Here is a 6,000-nt window from a genome sequence, read left to right on the forward strand (position 1 = left end):
ATTATAAAGAGGCAGGTTTTACATAGCTACTCCATGGGGGCAAGGGTCTTTGGTTCACCAATGAACCTAAGCACCTAGAATAGTACCTGGGCTCATAGTGGTCTTAGTTTGCTTCTGGCTAACTGACAGTGGGGATTCCCAGGTGACTCAGATGTTAAAGAATCTGCCTGCAATGCAGGAGACCTGGGTTCGATCCCTGGGTTGGGAAGATTCCCTTGGAGGAGGAAATGGCAACCCACTCCAGTATTCTTGCCTGGAGAATCCCATGGACAGAGGAGCCTGGTGGGCTACAGTCCATGGGGCCGCAAAGAGTCAGACATGACTGAGTATGCACATAAAAAATAATACCAAAATATCAGTAGCTTACCCATACACACAAAACACATTGATTTTTTTCTCGTGAATCTCTCAGGCACCTGTGCTTCAGGCTAAGGGTCACAGGCTGGGTTGAAATTGGCTTCTAGTGTCTTCTCATTTAGGGATAACTGATGTATGTTTAAGAAGTATGTGGTAACATATGATGCCTCTTAAAGCCTCTCCCTTGACTGACATATTGTCACTTTGGTCTGCAACCCACTATTCAAAGACAATGATGTGATCAAGTCCAAAGTCAAGAGAGAAGAGAAGTATACTTCACTTTTTTCTGTGAAATAGCCTCAGAAGTCAGGAGGCAGAGAGCAGGATGTATGACCCTCCCTTGAGGAGTAGAGAACAATGTTTCAATCTAGCATAGTGCTCAGTAAATATTGATACATGTTGAATGAATGAATTGAGCGAACAAACTCTAAGAATTCCTGGGCAGCAGGAGTGGGGGGGAAGGCATGGGGCAGTACAACAGTACAAAGTATGCCACTGTTTATTTTTTTAAATATAAATATATGTAGGATGTATAGAAGTATGCTTGAAGACACCTTTACTATCTCTAGGAGAATGCTCAAGAAACTGGTACCTGTTTTTCCTGCTGGGAAAAGAACTGGGAGCTGGGAGTGAGGAGATGGAGGGAGCCTTCCCATTAAGTATCGTGTGTATGTATCACCTATTAAAAATAAAGTTAATTTCTCTATGGAGGAAATAAAAAGAACAACCCAACACAGTCTGACTATAGAGTCCAAACTCTGTGCTATCTTTGGGAGAAAGCCATGGATCAGGAGACTTTCTTTTGTTGTTAATCCATTGCAGACAAATGTCTCAAATGCCTGCAGACTCACCTATAGCACAACACCAATTACAACGAAAATTTCATCTCAGCCAATTTTTAAATGTTCCAGAGCCATAATTTTAAAACCCAGTGGAAAGTTTCCCAGGAATGGAAGTCTCTGAACAGAGAGAGGTAAAACTAGTTCATCCTGATCCCGTCAACCAAATTAGCTCTGCTTTGGGCTGTTTTGCTTCTGAGTTTAAATAAAACCATCCTCCTAATAGTGAAATGAGACGATGCTCATGGTTCTCTCATGCTCGCTTTATGGTTCTGTGTAGAGCAGTGTATTCCTTAGGCACCCCCAAAACTTCAGATAAAAGTCCCCCTCCAGCAGTAACAATAAGGAGAATCAAACCGTGATGGAAGAGACTGGACGTCTACACAAAAGACTCCCCTAGTCAGCAAACGGATAGAGATTTGTTTAGTCATTAAGTCATGTTAGACTCTTTGTGACCCTATGGGCCAGCCAGGCTCCTCTGTCCATGGAATTTCCCAGCAAGAATACTGGGATGTGTTGCTAGTTCCTTCTCTAGGGGATCTTCCTGAGCCGGGGATCGAACCCTTGTCTCCGGCATTAGAAGGCAGATTCTTTAACACCAGGGAAGCCCTAGATAGAGATCTAGGACTTTCCATATGGGGATTAGGGCAAAATGTCTAAATAAGAACAATTGTATATTGTTACTGTATCCAAAGCTATAAAATATCCTAGTCTCTGAGTGAATGCATTGTGTCATATATGGTCTGAAGAATAGCTCCGTTCATGGCTGCGGTATCTGAGCAAAGAATGGGAATTCCACAGTGGAAATGTTGACAGTGGCACCTCCCTTACTGGTTTCCTCTCAGCAGAGCCTGAGGCACCTTGCAGTTTACTGCGCCCCATTTAATGGATTTACAGGTAATCTTACACTACCGAGTTCAGTTTCCATTAAGTTAACCCTCATAAAATGGACAAGAGGTTACCAAGTTTCCTGCAGAGAAACCACAAATTAAAGATAATGCTACTAATTAAGGCCCCAGCAAACAAGAAAATGGTGAGGTTGACATTTCTCTTACCTTTAATATCAGCCGTCAGCCACATTACTCAGGAAAAAGCAATAACTGTCTTGTCAAATCTGACAAGAAGGTGATAGCAAAAAAAAAAAAAAAATCAAAATTATCCACAGATGATTTGGAAAACTGACTTTACTTTTTGTTGTTGTTATTTGTTAGGAAAGTACAACCAGAAACGTTCGGAGGCCCTGGTTTGAAAAAATGACTCCCCAACAGCAGGAATTTGCCAGCAACTGCAAGGTGGTTCAGACAGAAGGCGCCCAGCCAGAGTCTGGGGTATTTTATTCTGCTTAACTGTTCACCCCTGCAGAAAGGCTGAATGAATTCAGCTTGAAGACACCATCTTGTAAGATCACCTAACTCATTTCTTAATTCCATTCTTGATTTTCAAGTATAATTTCTGATTCCAACATGGCTCCCCATGTTGTCTTTCTAACAGATGGTTGAGAACATACCATCCAGTGTCATTGCATAATTTAACATCAGACTCTTGTGAGCTTGGTTAACGTGGGTCTACCCCCAAGAGACTGCTCACCTCTAAGTTATGACAAGATGAATTATTGGGACTTCCCTGGTAGTCCATTGGTTGGAGACTCTGTTCTTCCAATGCAGGGGGCCCTGGTTGGGGAACTAAGATCCTCCATGCTGTGAAGCAGGCCTCTTCCCCAGAAAAACAAACAAAGAGCAAAATGAAGTCTTGAATTTGTCAAAGTAATGCCCAGACCCTAGAAGACAGGGACCCTCAGTTTCCCCAGATGACTTCATCTCAGCCCTCTCTTCTGGCATTGCAGTAACCTAAATCCTTCTGCCAAAGACCCTGAAAAAGTAGTATATGAGAACCTGGGCCTGGTCTCTAAAACACGGGAGTTTCCAGCTCTGAACTGTGTTCACTCTGTAGCACATCTAATGTTATTCCTGCTCAACAGCTTTTTCTTCTTCGGTCTCAGTTTTTGAACAGTGTTAATTCACTGACTTGAAAGCTGATTGTTGCTTTGGTCTGCCAGGCCCCAAGGCCCAGGCTCCCAACAAAAAAAGCTCTTCAGACAACACAATAGCCAAGATAAACTGACCCACAGAGCTGAGTTTACACAGGCTCCGAGCAGCTTCTCTGCTCTCCTGGCCTGCTGCTGCAGCAGAGGGCTGCAGGATTGCAAAGCTAGCCTCTGTAGCATTCTCCCTCCCGTGACTGGACTCTTCTTTCTTTGAATAAAACTGACATAGATCTATTTCCTTTAGTCAAATGACAATATCATCAGCTGTCTCAGCAGCTTGGCTGACCAGACTTTTATTTTTGCCTCACTGCCTGATGGCAATGCGCCAACGCCAGCAATTTCTGGAAGAGCAGAACAGCCTACTCGGGAAGGGTAGGGTGGGCCCCACGGAACTGGGCTAACTTTAGATCAATTAGGATGGCAGCTCTCAGCCTTGGTTGCATATTAGAATCACCTGGAGAGCTTTCCCAACCGAGCAATGCCTGTGCCGCACTACGAGCAATTGTGATTTAATTGGTCTGGAGTGGAACTTGGGCATGGATGCTTTTAAAAGCTCCCAAGGTGGTACGTGCAGTCAGTGGTGAAGACCACAGGCTTGGGATCTTATCCTCCAAGGGAGGATTTGAGGCTGACACAGTTCTCTTCTAAGCCTTCCAGTCTAAAGCTCCCTTCCGTCAGCTCCACAAATTCCATCTGGCAATTAGCTCACAGACATCTTTGCAAAAAGCTGCACGAATGAAAATGTGTTAAGGGTACAATGCCATGCTTCACAGGTTCCAAGACATTTTCTCATGTATTCTTTCATTTGACTCTTAAAATAACCCTGTGAAGTAAGCAAGACAGGTATTATTATCCACAATTTTCTGGTAAGGAAATTGGTATCCTGAGCCAGCCGAGGATGCAGACTTCTGGTTTTTGTTCAACGCTTTTTAAATTACATAATATATACTCTACAGAGACATGAATAACCTCGGCTGTCACATATAGGGAGGAAATGTTGAACAGGAGTCAAAAGCAAAGATTGTAAAATCAGATGTAAAAAGCTGAGTTTTCGTTTTGCCACATAATAGTTCTACGATATTAGGCAGCTATATAATCTTGCTGAGATTCAATTTTCCTCAACTGGAATATATATAATCAACTTGAAAGGGGGTATCAGTGAGATATAAATAGTTGATATTCTCACTGTATGGTCAGGGCGCATTTACCAACATGTTAGTTGGGCTCCTTTATTCCATTCAAAGTTTTCTTGGAATGGAATAAAGTATCAGTCTTTGCCTTTCTTACCTGATACCTCGGCAGAAAGCAATGGGCTTGATTGGTTCATGATGGTAGCATTTCTCACTAGTCATCAAATGATTCCTTTTAGATCAGAGTTCTAGCAAATCCACCATTTTAAGATCTCCACTTATTTTACCAATGCAGTGCTTGATCAGATGCTTTTTTAAAAATTGATAGACTTAAAAAAAAATTGATAGACTTAATTTATAGTTTTAAAGAAAAATTAAGCAGGGTACAGAGTTCCCATTTAACCTGACACCTGTATACAGTTTCCCCTACTATTAAAATTTTATATTAGTATTATCTTAAGCAATGCAGGAGACCCAGGTTCTATCCCTAGCTCAGGAAGATCCCCTGGAGCAGGAAATGGCAACCCACTTCAATATTCTTGCCTGGAAAATCCCATGGGCAGAGGAGCCTGGTGGGCTAGTACTCCAGAGGAGCAAAAAGTTGGACACGACTGAGCATCTGAGCATATGGTACTTTTGTTCTAATTAATGAACATACACTGACACTTTATTATTAATTAAAGTTTATAGTTAGTCAAATTTCCTCCATTTTTACCTACTGTTCTTTTTCTGTTTCAGAATCTCATCCAGGTGCCACCTTATCTTTAGTTGTCATGTCTCCCAGCTCCTCTTGGTTTTGACAGTTTCTCAGACTTTTCTTGTTTTTAATGACCTTAACAGTTTTGGGTAGTCCTGGCCGGTATTTGTAGGATGCCCTCTACTGGGATTTGTCTGCTGTTTTTTTCTCATGATTAGACTGCGGTCACAGGGTACTGGGGAGGCAGATCACAGAGGTAAAGTGCCATTTCATCATGTATGTCAAGGGTAAGTACTATCATTATGATTTATCAGTGTTGATGTTGACCTCAGTCCCCTGGCTGAGGTCATGTTTGCTGAGTTTCTCCACTACAGTTAACATTCCATTCCTCTTTCTTTGACAGCAAATCAGTAATGCATAGCCTACACTATGGGACATCATGTATGGGTTCATGTAATCAAAGCTACAAATGTGAGAATTGTACCATAAAGAAAGCTGAGCTCCGAAGAATCGATGCTAGTGCTGGAGAAGACTCTTGAGAATCCCTTGAACTGCAAGGAGATCAAAGCAGTCAATCCTGAGGGAAATCAACTCTGAGCGTTCACTGGAAGGACTGATGCTGAAACTGAAACTCCAGTACTTTGGCCACCTGATGTGGAGACCTGACTCACTGAACAGACCCTGATGCTGGGAAAGATTGAGGGCGGGAGAAGAAGCGGGTGACAGAGGATGAGACGGTTGGATGGCATCATCGACTCAATGGACATGAGTCTGAGTAAACTCCGGGAGTTGGTGCTAGACAGGGAAGCCTGGTGTGCTGCGATTCATGGGGTCGCAAAGAATCGGACACGACTGAGCAACTGAATGACCGCACTATGGGAATAAAGCTCCCTCTTTTAGAGTGAAATGTCTCCTTAGTTTATTTGGAGTTCT

This window comes from Cervus canadensis, chromosome 1 (genome assembly GCF_019320065.1).
Source record: "Cervus canadensis isolate Bull #8, Minnesota chromosome 1, ASM1932006v1, whole genome shotgun sequence".
Classification (NCBI taxonomy): Eukaryota; Metazoa; Chordata; class Mammalia; order Artiodactyla; family Cervidae; genus Cervus; species Cervus canadensis.